The sequence below is a fragment of the Nerophis lumbriciformis genome, unplaced genomic scaffold, assembly GCF_033978685.3.
Source record: "Nerophis lumbriciformis unplaced genomic scaffold, RoL_Nlum_v2.1 HiC_scaffold_60, whole genome shotgun sequence".
NCBI classification, from domain to species: Eukaryota; Metazoa; Chordata; class Actinopteri; order Syngnathiformes; family Syngnathidae; genus Nerophis; species Nerophis lumbriciformis.
In genome coordinates, this window is record NW_027316602.1 from 62,501 (window position 1) to 80,000 (window position 17,500).

The window sequence follows — 17,500 nt, forward strand, 5'->3', positions numbered from 1 at the left end:
GTGGAATCAGTTCCAGGATTTCATCCATGCGGGAAAAGTTGAAAATGTGTCCGAGACAGCGCCCCCTAGGCGGACACACGCTCCGGACAGAGCCCCTGTCGCTCAAGCCCTGGAAGCCCTAAGTACCTGGGTGGAATCAGTTCCAGGATTTCATTCATGCGGGAAAAGTTGAAAATGTGTCCGAGACAGCGCCACCTAGGCGGACACACGCTCCGGACAGAGCCCCTGTCGCTCAAGCCCTGGAAGCCCTAAGTACCTGGGTGGAATCAGTTCCAGGATTTCATCCATGCGGGAAAAGTTGAAAATGTGTCCGAGACAGCGCCCCCTAGGCGGACACACGCTCCGGACAGAGCCCCTGTCGCTCAAGCCCTGGAAGCCCTAAGTACCTGGGTGGAATCAGTTCCAGGATTTCATCCATGCGGGAAAAGTTGAAAATGTGTCCGGGACAGCGCCCCCTAGGCGGACACACGCTCCGGACAGAGCCCCTGTCGCTCAAGCCCTGGAAGTCCTAAGTACCTGGGTGGAATCAGTTCCAGGATTTCATTCATGCGGGAAAAGTTGAAAATGTGTCCGAGATAGCGCCCCTTAGGCGGACACAGGTGTCTGCATGAGCCCCTGTCGCTCAGAAGCTGGAAGAGCAGTTTGAAAAAGGACCGGGGTAAAGAGGGGGAAAGCACCATATATGTGTCCGGGAAGGCGCCCCTCGGGCGGACACAGGTGTCTGCATGAGCCCCTGTCGCTCAGATGCTGGAAGATCAGTTTGAAAAAGGACCGGGGTAAAGAGGGGGGAAGCACCATATATGTGTCCGGGAAGGCGCCCCTCGGGCGGACACAGGTGTCTGCATGAGCCCCTGTCGCTCAGATGCTGGAAGATCAGTTTGAAAAAGGACCGGGGTAAAGAGGGGGGAAGCACCATATATGTGTCCGGGAAGGCGCCCCTCGGGCGGACACAGGTGTCTGCATGAGCCCCTGTCGCTCAGATGCTGGAAGATCAGTTTGAAAAAAGAACCAGAGGATAGAGGGGAAAAACACCATATTTGTGTCCGAAAATAGCTCACTTTGACTCGGACGCGTTCCCTGTGATTTCAGCCTGTCAGACATGGTGCACATAGTAACGAGATGGAGGTGTTTTGGTCGACCAGGTAAAAAACGAAAAATCGAGAGAAGGTAAAAAGTAGGTGAAAAATTAAGCCTCTCTCGTTAAGGTACTTAGAAAAAATCCCAAAAAAAAAATGAACTCCCATTGAAATGAATGGGGAAAATTTTTTTTCTCGTTTTTTTTCTAAGTACAACAACGAGAGAAGGTAAAAAATGGTTTTTTTTAGCCTCTCTCGTTAAGGTACTTAGAAAAAAACCCAGATTTTTTATTTTCTCGTTTTTTTTCTAAGTACAACAACGAGAGAAGGTAAAAACAGGTGCTTTTTAGCCTCTCTCGTTAAGGTACTTGGAAAAAATCCGAGACATGTTTGGTCTTCCCCACTGACAGTGCGCCTTTGCTGGGTAAGTTGTGGACGTGCCAGGCACCCCCGGGACACCGGTGGAACGCGGCCGGACTCGTGGTACTCCAACCCGGGCATAATTTTGGATATTTCCCGGTCCTTTTTTTCCCCACTTTCCCAACTTTTCTTCTGAATCACAGTGCGCCTTTGCTGGGTAAGTTGTGGACATGGCAGGCACCCCCGGGACACCGGTGGAACGCGGCCGGACTCGTGGTACTCCAACCCGGGCATAATTTTGGATCAAATTCGGGACTTTTGCCCACTTTCCCAACTTTTCTTCCCAATCACAGTGCGCCTTTGCTGGGTAAGTTGTGGACATGCCAGGCACCCCCGGGACACCGGTGGAACGCGGCCGGACTCGTGGTACTCCAACCCGGGCATAATTTTGGATCAAATTCGGGACTTTTGCCCACTTTCCCAACTTTTCTTCTGAATCACAGTGCGCCTTTGCTGGGTAAGTTGTGGACATGGCAGGCACCCCCGGGACACCGGTGGAACGCGGCCGGACTCGTGGTACTCCAACCCGGGCATAATTTTGGATCAAATTCGGGACTTTTGCCCACTTTCCCAACTTTTCTTCCCAATCACAGTGCGCCTTTGCTGGGTAAGTTGTGGACATGGCAGGCACCCCCGGGACACCGGTGGAACGCGGCCGGACTCGTGGTACTCCAACCCGGGCATAATTTTGGATCAAATTCGGGACTTTTGCCCACTTTCCCAACTTTTCTTCCCAATCACAGTGCGCCTTTGCTGGGTGCGTTGTGGACATGCCAGGCACCCCCGGGACACCGGTGGAACGCGGCCGGACTCGTGGTACTCCAACCCGGGCATAATTTTGGATCAAATTCGGGACTTTTGCCCACTTTCCCAACTTTTCTTCCCAATCACAGTGCGCCTTTGCTGGGTAAGTTGTGGACATGCCAGGCACCCCCGGGACACCGGTGGAACGCGGCCGGACTCGTGGTACTCCAACCCGGGCATAATTTTGGATCAAATTCGGGACTTTTGCCCACTTTCCCAACTTTTCTTCCCAATCACAGTGCGCCTTTGCTGGGTGCGTCGTGGACATTGTAGGCACCCCGGAACCCTGGTGGAACGCGGCGGGACTTGTGGGACTCGAACCTGGGTGTGATTTTGGACCAAATTCGGGACTTTTGCCCACTTTCCCAACTTTTCTTCCCAATCACAGTGCGCCTTTGCTGGGTAAGTTGTGGACATTGTAGGCACCCCGAGACACTGGTGGAACGCGGCGGGACTTGTGGGACTCGAACCTGGGTGTGATTTTGGACCAAATTCGGGACTTTTGCCCACTTTCCCAACTTTTCTTCCCAATCACAGTGCGCCTTTGCTGGGTGCGTCGTGGACATGTCAGGCACCCCGGAACCCTGGTGGAACGCGGCGGGACTTGTGGGACTCGAACCTGGGTGTGATTTTGGACCAAATTCGGGACTTTTGCCCACTTTCCCAACTTTTCTTCCCAATCACAGTGCGCCTTTGCTGGGTGCGTCGTGGACATTGTAGGCACCCCGGAACCCTGGTGGAACGCGGCGGGACTTGTGGGACTCGAACCTGGGTGTGATTTTGGACCAAATTCGGGACTTTTGCCCACTTTCCCAACTTTTCTTCCCAATCACAGTGCGCCTTTGCTGGGTGCGTCGTGGACATGTCAGGCACCCCGGAACCCTGGTGGAACGCGGCGGGACTTGTGGGACTCGAACCTGGGTGTGATTTTGGACCAAATTCGGGACTTTTGCCCACTTTCCCAACTTTTCTTCCCAATCACAGTGCGCCTTTGCTGGGTGAATTGTGGACATTGTAGGCACCCCGGAACCCTGGTGGAACGCGGCGGGACTTGTGGGACTCGAACCTGGGTGTGATTTTGGACCAAATTCGGGACTTTTGCCCACTTTCCCAACTTTTCTTCCCAATCACAGTGCGCCTTTGCTGGGTGCGTTGTGGACATTGTAGGCACCCCGGAACCCTGGTGGAACGCGGCGGGACTTGTGGGACTCGAACCTGGGTGTGATTTTGGACCAAATTCGGGACTTTTGCCCACTTTCCCAACTTTTCTTGCCCACTCACAGTGCGCCTTTGCTGGGTGCGTTGTGGACATTGTAGGCACCCCGGAACCCTGGTGGAACGCGGCGGGACTTGTGGGACTCGAACCTGGGTGTGATTTTGGACCAAATTCGGGACTTTTGCCCACTTTCCCAACTTTTCTTCCCAATCACAGTGCACCTTTGCTGGGTAAGTTGTGGACATGCCAGGCACCCCCGGAACCCTGGTGGAACGCGGCGGGACTTGTGGGACTCGAACCTGGGTGTGATTTTGGACCAAATTCGGGACTTTTGCCCACTTTCCCAACTTTTCTTCCCATTCACAGTGCGCCTTTGCTGGGTAAGTTGAGGACATTGTAGGCACCCCGAGACACTGGTGGAACGCGGCGGGACTTGTGGGACTCGAACCTGGGTGTGATTTTGGACCAAATTCGGGACTTTTGCCCACTTTCCCAACTTTTCTTCCCAATCACAGTGCACCTTTGCTGGGTAAGTTGTGGACATGCCAGGCACCCCCGGAACCCTGGTGGAACGCGGCGGGACTTGTGGGACTCGAACCTGGGTGTGATTTTGGACCAAATTCGGGACTTTTGCCCACTTTCCCAACTTTTCTTCCCATTCACAGTGCGCCTTTGCTGGGTAAGTTGAGGACATTGTAGGCACCCCGAGACACTGGTGGAACGCGGCGGGACTTGTGGGACTCGAACCTGGGTGTGATTTTGGACCAAATTCGGGACTTTTGCCCACTTTCCCAACTTTTCTTCCCAATCACAGTGCACCTTTGCTGGGTAAGTTGTGGACATGCCAGGCACCCCCGGAACCCTGGTGGAACGCGGCGGGACTTGTGGGACTCGAACCTGGGTGTGATTTTGGACCAAATTCGGGACTTTTGCCCACTTTCCCAACTTTTCTTCCCAATCACAGTGCGCCTTTGCTGGGTGCGTTGTGGACATTGTAGGCACCCCGGAACCCTGGTGGAACGCGGCGGGACTTGTGGGACTCGAACCTGGGTGTGATTTTGGACCAAATTCGGGACTTTTGCCCACTTTCCCAACTTTTCTTCCCAATCACAGTGCGCCTTTGCTGGGTAAGTCGTGGACATTGTAGGCACCCCGGAACCCTGGTGGAACGCGGCGGGACTTGTGGGACTCGAACCTGGGTGTGACTTTGGACCAAATTCGGGACTTTTGCCCACTTTCCCAACTTTTCTTCCCAATCACAGTGCGCCTTTGCTGGGTAAGTTGTGGACATTGTAGGCACCCCGGAACCCTGGTGGAACGCGGCGGGACTTGTGGGACTCGAACCTGGGTGTGACTTTGGACCAAATTCGGGACTTTTGCCCACTTTCCCAACTTTTCTTCCCAATCACAGTGCGCCTTTGCTGGGTGCGTCGTGGACATTGTAGGCACCCCGGAACCCTGGTGGAACGCGGCGGGACTTGTGGGACTCGAACCTGGGTGTGATTTTGGACCAAATTCGGGACTTTTGCCCACTTTCCCAACTTTTCTTCCCAATCACAGTGCGCCTTTGCTGGGTGCGTCGTGGACATTGTAGGCACCCCGGAACCCTGGTGGAACGCGGCGGGACTTGTGGGACTCGAACCTGGGTGTGATTTTGGACCAAATTCGGGACTTTTGCCCACTTTCCCAACTTTTCTTCCCAATCACAGTGCGCCTTTACTGGGTGCGTCGTGGACATTGTAGGCACCCCGGAACCCTGGTGGAACGCGGCGGGACTTGTGGGACTCGAACCTGGGTGTGATTTTGGACCAAATTCGGGACTTTTGCCCACTTTCCCAACTTTTCTTCCCAATCACAGTGCGCCTTTGCTGGGTGCGTCGTGGACATTGTAGGCACCCCGGAACCCTGGTGGAACGCGGCGGGACTTGTGGGACTCGAACCTGGGTGTGATTTTGGACCAAATTCGGGACTTTTGCCCACTTTCCCAACTTTTCTTCCCAATCACAGTGCGCCTTTGCTGGGTGCGTTGTGGACATTGTAGGCACCCCGGAACCCTGGTGGAACGCGGCGGGACTTGTGGGACTCGAACCTGGGTGTGATTTTGGACCAAATTCGGGACTTTTGCCCACTTTCCCAACTTTTCTTCCCAATCACAGTGCGCCTTTGCTGGGTGCGTTGTGGACATTGTAGGCACCCCGAGACACTGGTGGAACGCGGCGGGACTTGTGGGACTCGAACCTGGGTGTGATTTTGGACCAAATTCGGGACTTTTGCCCACTTTCACAACTTTTCTTCCCAATCACAGTGCGCCTTTGCTGGGTGCGTTGTGGACATTGTAGGCACCCCGAGACACTGGTGGAACGCGGCGGGACTTGTGGGACTCGAACCTGGGTGTGATTTTGGACCAAATTCGGGACTTTTGCCCACTTTCCCAACTTTTCTTCCCAATCACAGTGCGCCTTTGCTGGGTAAGTTGTGGACATTGTAGGCACCCCGAGACACTGGTGGAACGCGGCGGGACTTGTGGGACTCGAACCTGGGTGTGATTTTGGACCAAATTCGGGACTTTTGCCCACTTTCCCAACTTTTCTTCCCAATCACAGTGCGCCTTTGCTGGGTGCGTCGTGGACATTGTAGGCACCCCGAGACACTGGTGGAACGCGGCGGGACTTGTGGGACTCGAACCTGGGTGTGATGCCTTTGCTGGGTGCGTCGTGGACATTGTAGGCACCCCGGAACCCTGGTGGAACGCGGCGGGACTTGTGGGACTCGAACCTGGGTGTGATTTTTGATCATTTCGTGGACTTTTGGTATGCATGCCTTCTCCCCGCTAGTTTGATGTGTGCTGCTGCAAAAGTTCCAAGAGGGCGTTTTTGCCCCCCTCCAAACTCCCTCTCTTTGTTTATAGTGCATATTTTCTGCTGGATCTACTCTCTATTTACTCCAAGGAAAAAAACTAGCCGGTCGCGGCAAATTTTTACAATCGGTCGCCAAACTACGGCACGAGGGCCGAACGCGGTACGCCGGCGTCCAAGATACGGCCCGGGGATTTTTTTGATTTTTTGGGCTTTTTTTGATTTTTTTTGGACATGTTGGGCATCCCAGGACTCGGGTGCGACTGCAGGACGTGTGGGGCTCTAACCTGGGTGTGGTTTTTGGTCATTTTTCCAGACTTTTGCCCACTTTTCCAACTTTTCTTCCCCACTCACAGTGCGCCTTTGCTGGGTGCGTCGTGGACATGTCAGGCACCCCGGAACCCTGGTGGAACGCGGCGGGACTTGTGGGACTCGAACCTGGGTGTGATTTTGGCTCAAATTCGGGACTTTTGCCCACTTTCCCAACTTTTCTTCCCAATCACAGTGCACCTTTGCTGGGTAAGTTGTGGACATTGTAGGCACCCCGGAACACTGGTGGAACGCGGCGGGACTTGTGGGACTCGAACCTGGGTATAATGTTGGATCAAATTCGGGACTTTTGCCCACTTTTCCAACTTTTCTTCCCCACTCACAGTGCACCTTTGCTGGGTGCGTTTTGGGCATGTGGGGGGCACCTCGGACTCGGGTGGGACGCGGCGGGACTTGTGGCACTCGTACCTGGGTGTGATTTTTGATCATTTTGTGGACTTTTCCCCAGACACTCTCCACTTGTCTACCCCACTTCCCCTGTGACTTTGCTGGGGGGGCGTTTCCCCGCTGTCCTTTGTAGTGTAAGGGTTACTTTTCTTTTTTTTCTGTCTGAAAATAGGGCCCCAAAAGGCCTCACACTCCCCGGGAAGACCTGATGGACGCCTCGGCGTCACTGAAACAGGCCAATCTGTCTGAAAATATGGCCCACGAAAGGCCTCACATTCCCCGGGAAGACCTGATGGACGCCCCGGCGTCACCGAAATACGGCAAACTGTCTGAAAATAGGGGCTCCAAGGGTTCCCCACTCTTTCTGGCCCACAAAAGGCCTCTCATTCCCCGGGAACACCTGTAGGACTCCCCGGCGTCAAGGAAATACGCCAAACCGTCTGAAAATAGAGGCCCAAAAGAACTGGAAATAATGTGTTTAATTTGGGGGGTGATGTCTATAATTATGGGGGTGCATATTTTGCTTTCCGTACCCGGGTGGAGAACCATAGCAGGTCAGCCTTCTTAAAGGGACATCCTCCTAGGCACTTAGTCAAATTTCCGCCTTTTTTTTGGACTTCCAGCGAGGAGAGGGACTAATTTTGCTTTCCGCACCCGGGTGGAGAACCATAGCACGTCGGCCTTCTTAAAGGGAAATGCTCCTAGGCACTTAGTCAAATTCACGCCTTTTTTTTGGACTTCCAGCGAGGAGAGGGACAATTTTGCTTTCCTGACCCAGGTGGAGAACCATAGCACGTCGGCCTTCTTAAAGGGAAATGCTCCTAGGCACTTAGTCAAATTCACGCCTTTTTTTTGGACTTCCAGCGAGGAGAGGGACAATTTTGCTTTCCTGACCCAGGTGGAGAACCATAGCACGTCGGCCTTCTTAAAGGGAAATGCTCCTAGGCACTTAGTCAAATTCACGCCTTTTTTTTGGACTTCCAGCGAGGAGAGGGACAATTTTGCTTTCCTGACCCAGGTGGAGAACCATAGCACGTCGGCCTTCTTAAAGGGAAATGCTCCTAGGCACTTAGTCAAATTTCCGCCTTTTTTTTGGACTTCCAGCGAGGAGAGGGACTAATTTGGCGTTCCAGACCCAGGTGGAGAACCATAGCAGGTCAGCCTTCTTAAAGGGACATCCTCCTAGGCACTTAGTCAAATTTCCGCCTTTTTTTTGGACTTCCAGCGAGGAGAGGGACTAATTTTGCTTTCCGCACCCGGGTGGAGAACCATAGCAGGTCAGCCTTCTTAAAGGGACATCCTCCTAGGCACTTAGTCAAATTTACGCCTTTTTTTTGGACTTCCAGCGAGGAGAGGGACTAATTTTGCTTTCCGTACCCGGGTGGAGAACCATAGCACGTCGGCCTTCTTAAAGGGAAATGCTCCTAGGCACTTAGTCAAATTCACGCCTTTTTTTTGGACTTCCAGCGAGGAGAGGGACAATTTTGCTTTCCTGACCCAGGTGGAGAACCATAGCACGTCGGCCTTCTTAAAGGGAAATGCTCCTAGGCACTTAGTCAAATTCACGCCTTTTTTTTGGACTTCCAGCGAGGAGAGGGACAATTTTGCTTTCCTGACCCAGGTGGAGAACCATAGCACGTCGGCCTTCTTAAAGGGAAATGCTCCTAGGCACTTAGTCAAATTTCCGCCTTTTTTTTGGACTTCCAGCGAGGAGAGGGACTAATTTGGCGTTCCAGACCCAGGTGGAGAACCATAGCAGGTCAGCCTTCTTAAAGGGACATCCTCCTAGGCACTTAGTCAAATTTCCGCCTTTTTTTTGGACTTCCAGCGAGGAGAGGGACTAATTTTGCTTTCCGCACCCGGGTGGAGAACCATAGCAGGTCAGCCTTCTTAAAGGGACATCCTCCTAGGCACTTAGTCAAATTTACGCCTTTTTTTTGGACTTCCAGCGAGGAGAGGGACTAATTTTGCTTTCCGTACCCGGGTGGAGAACCATAGCACGTCGGCCTTCTTAAAGGGAAATGCTCCTAGGCACTTAGTCAAATTCACGCCTTTTTTTTGGACTTCCAGCGAGGAGAGGGACAATTTTGCTTTCCTGACCCAGGTGGAGAACCATAGCACGTCGGCCTTCTTAAAGGGAAATGCTCCTAGGCACTTAGTCAAATTCACGCCTTTTTTTTGGACTTCCAGCGAGGAGAGGGACAATTTTGCTTTCCTGACCCAGGTGGAGAACCATAGCACGTCGGCCTTCTTAAAGGGACATCCTCCTAGGCACTTAGTCAAATTCACGCCTTTTTTTTTGACTTCCAGCGAGGAGAGGGACTAATTTGGCGTTATGTACCCAGGTGGAGAACCATAGCAGGTCGGCCTTCTTAAAGGGAAATGCTCCTAGACACTTAGTCAAATTTACCAAACTTTTCTATATAGCCCTGGTACTCTAAAATGATGACACATAGACAAAAAACCAAACTTTTCTATAGAGGCCTGGTACTCTAAAATGATGGCACTTAGTCAAATTTCCGCCTTTTTTTTGGACTTCCAGCGAGGAGAGGGACTAATTTGCGTTCTGTACCCAGGTGGAGAACCATAGCAGGTCGGCCTTCTTAAAGGGAAATGCTCCTAGACACTTAGTCAAATTTACACCTTTTTTTTTGGACTTCCAGCGAGGAGAGGGACTAATTTGGCGTTCCAGACCCAGGTGGAGAACCATAGCACGTCGGCCTTCTTTAAGGGACATCCTCCTAGGCACTTAGTCAAATTTACGCCTTTTTTTTGGACTTCCAGCGAGGAGAGGGACAATTTTGCTTTCCTGACCCAGGTGGAGAACCATAGCACGTCGGCCTTCTTAAAGGGAAATGCTCCTAGGCACTTAGTCAAATTCACGCCTTTTTTTTGGACTTCCAGCGAGGAGAGGGACAATTTTGCTTTCCTGACCCAGGTGGAGAACCATAGCACGTCGGCCTTCTTAAAGGGAAATGCTCCTAGGCACTTAGTCAAATTCACGCCTTTTTTTTGGACTTCCAGCGAGGAGAGGGACTAATTTGGCGTTCCAGACCCAGGTGGAGAACCATAGCACGTCGGCCTTCTTAAAGGGACATCCTCCTAGGCACTTAGTCAAATTCACGCCTTTTTTTTGGACTTCCAGCGAGGAGAGGGACAATTTTGCTTTCCTGACCCAGGTGGAGAACCATAGCACGTCGGCCTTCTTAAAGGGAAATGCTCCTAGACACTTAGTCAAATTTACCAAACTTTTCTATAGAGCCCTGGTACTCTAAAATGATGACACATAGACAAAAAACCAAACTTTTCTCTAGAGGCCTGGTACTCTAAAATGATGACACATAGACAAAAAACCAAACTTTTCTATAGAGGCCTGGTACTCTAAAATAATGACACTTAGTCAAATTTCCGCCTTTTTTTGACTACTTCCAGCGAGGAGAGGGACTAATTTGGCGTTCCGTACCCAGGTGGAGAACCAAGGGACGTCGGCCTTCTTAAAGGGACATCCTCCTAGACACTTAGTCAAATTCACGCCTTTTTTTTGGACTTCCAGCGAGGAGAGGGACTAATTTTGCTTTCCGTACCCGGGTGGAGAACCATAGCACGTCGGCCTTCTTAAAGGGAAATGCTCCTAGGCACTTAGTCAAATTCACGCCTTTTTTTTGGACTTCCAGCGAGGAGAGGGACAATTTTGCTTTCCTGACCCAGGTGGAGAACCATAGCACGTCGGCCTTCTTAAAGGGACATCCTCCTAGGCACTTAGTCAAATTTCCGCCTTTTTTTTGGACTTCCAGCGAGGAGAGGGACTAATTTGGCGTTCCAGACCCAGGTGGAGAACCATAGCAGGTCAGCCTTCTTAAAGGGACATCCTCCTAGGCACTTAGTCAAATTTCCGCCTTTTTTTTGGACTTCCAGCGAGGAGAGGGACTAATTTTGCTTTCCGCACCCGGGTGGAGAACCATAGCACGTCGGCCTTCTTAAAGGGAAATGCTCCTAGGCACTTAGTCAAATTCACGCCTTTTTTTTGGACTTCCAGCGAGGAGAGGGACAATTTTGCTTTCCTGACCCAGGTGGAGAACCATAGCACGTCGGCCTTCTTAAAGGGAAATGCTCCTAGGCACTTAGTCAAATTCACGCCTTTTTTTTGGACTTCCAGCGAGGAGAGGGACAATTTTGCTTTCCTGACCCAGGTGGAGAACCATAGCACGTCGGCCTTCTTAAAGGGAAATGCTCCTAGGCACTTAGTCAAATTCACGCCTTTTTTTTGGACTTCCAGCGAGGAGAGGGACAATTTTGCTTTCCTGACCCAGGTGGAGAACCATAGCACGTCGGCCTTCTTAAAGGGAAATGCTCCTAGGCACTTAGTCAAATTTCCGCCTTTTTTTTGGACTTCCAGCGAGGAGAGGGACTAATTTGGCGTTCCAGACCCAGGTGGAGAACCATAGCAGGTCAGCCTTCTTAAAGGGACATCCTCCTAGGCACTTAGTCAAATTTCCGCCTTTTTTTTGGACTTCCAGCGAGGAGAGGGACTAATTTTGCTTTCCGCACCCGGGTGGAGAACCATAGCAGGTCAGCCTTCTTAAAGGGACATCCTCCTAGGCACTTAGTCAAATTTACGCCTTTTTTTTGGACTTCCAGCGAGGAGAGGGACTAATTTTGCTTTCCGTACCCGGGTGGAGAACCATAGCACGTCGGCCTTCTTAAAGGGAAATGCTCCTAGGCACTTAGTCAAATTCACGCCTTTTTTTTGGACTTCCAGCGAGGAGAGGGACAATTTTGCTTTCCTGACCCAGGTGGAGAACCATAGCACGTCGGCCTTCTTAAAGGGAAATGCTCCTAGGCACTTAGTCAAATTCACGCCTTTTTTTTGGACTTCCAGCGAGGAGAGGGACAATTTTGCTTTCCTGACCCAGGTGGAGAACCATAGCACGTCGGCCTTCTTAAAGGGAAATGCTCCTAGGCACTTAGTCAAATTTACGCCTGAAAATAGGGCCCCAAAAGAACTGGAAATAATGTCTTTAATTCAGGGTGCATTTGCAGCGAGTGTCCACCAGAGGGCTCCAATTCCCCCACTATAGTCCTGGTACTCTAAAATGATGGCACTTAGTCAAATTTCCGCCTTTTTTTGATGACTTCCAACTAGGAGAGGGACTAATTTTGAGTTCCGGACCCGGGTGGAGAACCATAGCACGTCGGCCTTCTTAAAGGGACATCCTCCTAGGCACTTAGTCAAATTTCCGCCTTTTTTTTGGACTTCCAGCGAGGAGAGGGACTAATTTGGCGTTCCAGACCCAGGTGGAGAACCATAGCACGTCGGCCTTCTTTAAGGGACATCCTCCTAGGCACTTAGTCAAATTTACGCCTTTTTTTTGGACTTCCAGCGAGGAGAGGGACAATTTTGCTTTCCTGACCCAGGTGGAGAACCATAGCACGTCGGCCTTCTTAAAGGGACATCCTCCTAGGCACTTAGTCAAATTCACGCCTTTTTTTTTGACTTCCAGCGAGGAGAGGGACTAATTTGGCGTTATGTACCCAGGTGGAGAACCATAGCAGGTCGGCCTTCTTAAAGGGAAATGCTCCTAGGCACTTAGTCAAATTCACGCCTTTTTTTTGGACTTCCAGCGAGGAGAGGGACTAATTTGGCGTTCCAGACCCAGGTGGAGAACCATAGCAGGTCGGCCTTCTTAAAGGGACATGCCCCTAGACACTTAGTCAAATTTACGCCTGAAAATAGGGCCCCAAAAGAACTGGAAATAATGTCTTTAATTCAGGGTGCATTTGCAGCGAGTGTCCACCAGAGGGCTCCAATTCCCCCACTATAGTCCTGGTACTCTAAAATGATGGCACTTAGTCAAATTTCCGCCTTTTTTTGATGACTTCCAACTAGGAGAGGGACTAATTTTGAGTTCCGGACCCGGGTGGAGAACCATAGCACGTCGGCCTTCTTAAAGGGACATCCTCCTAGGCACTTAGTCAAATTTCCGCCTTTTTTTTGGACTTCCAGCGAGGAGAGGGACAATTTTGCTTTCCTGACCCAGGTGGAGAACCATAGCACGTCGGCCTTCTTAAAGGGACATCCTCCTAGGCACTTAGTCAAATTTACGCCTTTTTTTTGGACTTCCAGCGAGGAGAGGGACAATTTTGCTTTCCTGACCCAGGTGGAGAACCATAGCACGTCGGCCTTCTTAAAGGGAAATGCTCCTAGGCACTTAGTCAAATTCACGCCTTTTTTTTGGACTTCCAGCGAGGAGAGGGACAATTTTGCTTTCCTGACCCAGGTGGAGAACCATAGCACGTCGGCCTTCTTAAAGGGAAATGCTCCTAGACACTTAGTCAAATTCACGCCTTTTTTTTGGACTTCCAGCTAGGAGAGGGACTAATTTGGCGTTCCGTACCCAGGTGGAGAACCATAGCACGTCGGCCTTCTTAAAGGGAAATGCTCCTAGACACTTAGTCAAATTCACGCCTTTTTTTTGGACTTCCAGCGAGGAGAGGGACAATTTTGCTTTCCTGACCCAGGTGGAGAACCATAGCACGTCGGCCTTCTTAAAGGGACATCCTCCTAGGCACTTAGTCAAATTCACGCCTTTTTTTTGGACTTCCAGCGAGGAGAGGGACAATTTTGCTTTCCTGACCCAGGTGGAGAACCATAGCACGTCGGCCTTCTTAAAGGGACATCCTCCTAGGCACTTAGTCAAATTCACGCCTTTTTTTTTGGACTTCCAGCGAGGAGAGGGACAATTTTGCTTTCCTGACCCAGGTGGAGAACCATAGCACGTCGGCCTTCTTAAAGGGAAATGCTCCTAGGCACTTAGTCAAATTCACGCCTTTTTTTTGGACTTCCAGCGAGGAGAGGGACAATTTTGCTTTCCTGACCCAGGTGGAGAACCATAGCACGTCGGCCTTCTTAAAGGGAAATGCTCCTAGGCACTTAGTCAAATTCACGCCTTTTTTTTGGACTTCCAGCGAGGAGAGGGACAATTTTGCTTTCCTGACCCAGGTGGAGAACCATAGCACGTCGGCCTTCTTAAAGGGAAATGCTCCTAGGCACTTAGTCAAATTCACGCCTTTTTTTTGGACTTCCAGCGAGGAGAGGGACAATTTTGCTTTCCTGACCCAGGTGGAGAACCATAGCACGTCGGCCTTCTTAAAGGGACATCCTCCTAGGCACTTAGTCAAATTCACGCCTTTTTTTTGGACTTCCAGCGAGGAGAGGGACTAATTTGGCGTTCCAGACCCAGGTGGAGAACCATAGCAGGTCGGCCTTCTTAAAGGGACATGCCCCTAGACACTTAGTCAAATTTACGCCTGAAAATAGGGCCCCAAAAGAACTGGAAATAATGTCTTTAATTCAGGGTGCATTTGCAGCGAGTGTCCACCAGAGGGCTCCAATTCCCCCACTATAGTCCTGGTACTCTAAAATGATGGCACTTAGTCAAATTTCCGCCTTTTTTTGATGACTTCCAACTAGGAGAGGGACTAATTTTGAGTTCCGGACCCGGGTGGAGAACCATAGCACGTCGGCCTTCTTAAAGGGACATCCTCCTAGGCACTTAGTCAAATTTCCGCCTTTTTTTTGGACTTCCAGCGAGGAGAGGGACTAATTTGGCGTTCCAGACCCAGGTGGAGAACCATAGCAGGTCAGCCTTCTTAAAGGGACATCCTCCTAGGCACTTAGTCAAATTTCCGCCTTTTTTTTGGACTTCCAGCGAGGAGAGGGACTAATTTTGCTTTCCGCACCCGGGTGGAGAACCATAGCACGTCGGCCTTCTTAAAGGGAAATGCTCCTAGGCACTTAGTCAAATTCACGCCTTTTTTTTGGACTTCCAGCGAGGAGAGGGACAATTTTGCTTTCCTGACCCAGGTGGAGAACCATAGCACGTCGGCCTTCTTAAAGGGAAATGCTCCTAGGCACTTAGTCAAATTCACGCCTTTTTTTTGGACTTCCAGCGAGGAGAGGGACAATTTTGCTTTCCTGACCCAGGTGGAGAACCATAGCACGTCGGCCTTCTTAAAGGGAAATGCTCCTAGGCACTTAGTCAAATTCACGCCTTTTTTTTGGACTTCCAGCGAGGAGAGGGACAATTTTGCTTTCCTGACCCAGGTGGAGAACCATAGCACGTCGGCCTTCTTAAAGGGAAATGCTCCTAGGCACTTAGTCAAATTTCCGCCTTTTTTTTGGACTTCCAGCGAGGAGAGGGACTAATTTGGCGTTCCAGACCCAGGTGGAGAACCATAGCAGGTCAGCCTTCTTAAAGGGACATCCTCCTAGGCACTTAGTCAAATTTCCGCCTTTTTTTTGGACTTCCAGCGAGGAGAGGGACTAATTTTGCTTTCCGCACCCGGGTGGAGAACCATAGCAGGTCAGCCTTCTTAAAGGGACATCCTCCTAGGCACTTAGTCAAATTTACGCCTTTTTTTTGGACTTCCAGCGAGGAGAGGGACTAATTTTGCTTTCCGTACCCGGGTGGAGAACCATAGCACGTCGGCCTTCTTAAAGGGAAATGCTCCTAGGCACTTAGTCAAATTCACGCCTTTTTTTTGGACTTCCAGCGAGGAGAGGGACAATTTTGCTTTCCTGACCCAGGTGGAGAACCATAGCACGTCGGCCTTCTTAAAGGGAAATGCTCCTAGGCACTTAGTCAAATTCACGCCTTTTTTTTGGACTTCCAGCGAGGAGAGGGACAATTTTGCTTTCCTGACCCAGGTGGAGAACCATAGCACGTCGGCCTTCTTAAAGGGAAATGCTCCTAGGCACTTAGTCAAATTTCCGCCTTTTTTTTGGACTTCCAGCGAGGAGAGGGACTAATTTGGCGTTCCAGACCCAGGTGGAGAACCATAGCAGGTCAGCCTTCTTAAAGGGACATCCTCCTAGGCACTTAGTCAAATTTCCGCCTTTTTTTTGGACTTCCAGCGAGGAGAGGGACTAATTTTGCTTTCCGCACCCGGGTGGAGAACCATAGCAGGTCAGCCTTCTTAAAGGGACATCCTCCTAGGCACTTAGTCAAATTTACGCCTTTTTTTTGGACTTCCAGCGAGGAGAGGGACTAATTTTGCTTTCCGTACCCGGGTGGAGAACCATAGCACGTCGGCCTTCTTAAAGGGAAATGCTCCTAGGCACTTAGTCAAATTCACGCCTTTTTTTTGGACTTCCAGCGAGGAGAGGGACAATTTTGCTTTCCTGACCCAGGTGGAGAACCATAGCACGTCGGCCTTCTTAAAGGGAAATGCTCCTAGGCACTTAGTCAAATTCACGCCTTTTTTTTGGACTTCCAGCGAGGAGAGGGACAATTTTGCTTTCCTGACCCAGGTGGAGAACCATAGCACGTCGGCCTTCTTAAAGGGAAATGCTCCTAGGCACTTAGTCAAATTCACGCCTTTTTTTTGGACTTCCAGCGAGGAGAGGGACAATTTTGCTTTCCTGACCCAGGTGGAGAACCATAGCACGTCGGCCTTCTTAAAGGGACATCCTCCTAGGCACTTAGTCAAATTTACGCCTTTTTTTTGGACTTCCAGCGAGGAGAGGGACAATTTTGCTTTCCTGACCCAGGTGGAGAACCATAGCACGTCGGCCTTCTTAAAGGGAAATGCTCCTAGGCACTTAGTCAAATTCACGCCTTTTTTTTGGACTTCCAGCGAGGAGAGGGACAATTTTGCTTTCCTGACCCAGGTGGAGAACCATAGCACGTCGGCCTTCTTAAAGGGAAATGCTCCTAGACACTTAGTCAAATTCACGCCTTTTTTTTGGACTTCCAGCTAGGAGAGGGACTAATTTGGCGTTCCGTACCCAGGTGGAGAACCATAGCACGTCGGCCTTCTTAAAGGGAAATGCTCCTAGACACTTAGTCAAATTCACGCCTTTTTTTTGGACTTCCAGCGAGGAGAGGGACAATTTTGCTTTCCTGACCCAGGTGGAGAACCATAGCACGTCGGCCTTCTTAAAGGGACATCCTCCTAGGCACTTAGTCAAATTCACGCCTTTTTTTTGGACTTCCAGCGAGGAGAGGGACAATTTTGCTTTCCTGACCCAGGTGGAGAACCATAGCACGTCGGCCTTCTTAAAGGGACATCCTCCTAGGCACTTAGTCAAATTCACGCCTTTTTTTTTGGACTTCCAGCGAGGAGAGGGACAATTTTGCTTTCCTGACCCAGGTGGAGAACCATAGCACGTCGGCCTTCTTAAAGGGAAATGCTCCTAGGCACTTAGTCAAATTCACGCCTTTTTTTTGGACTTCCAGCGAGGAGAGGGACAATTTTGCTTTCCTGACCCAGGTGGAGAACCATAGCACGTCGGCCTTCTTAAAGGGAAATGCTCCTAGGCACTTAGTCAAATTCACGCCTTTTTTTTGGACTTCCAGCGAGGAGAGGGACAATTTTGCTTTCCTGACCCAGGTGGAGAACCATAGCACGTC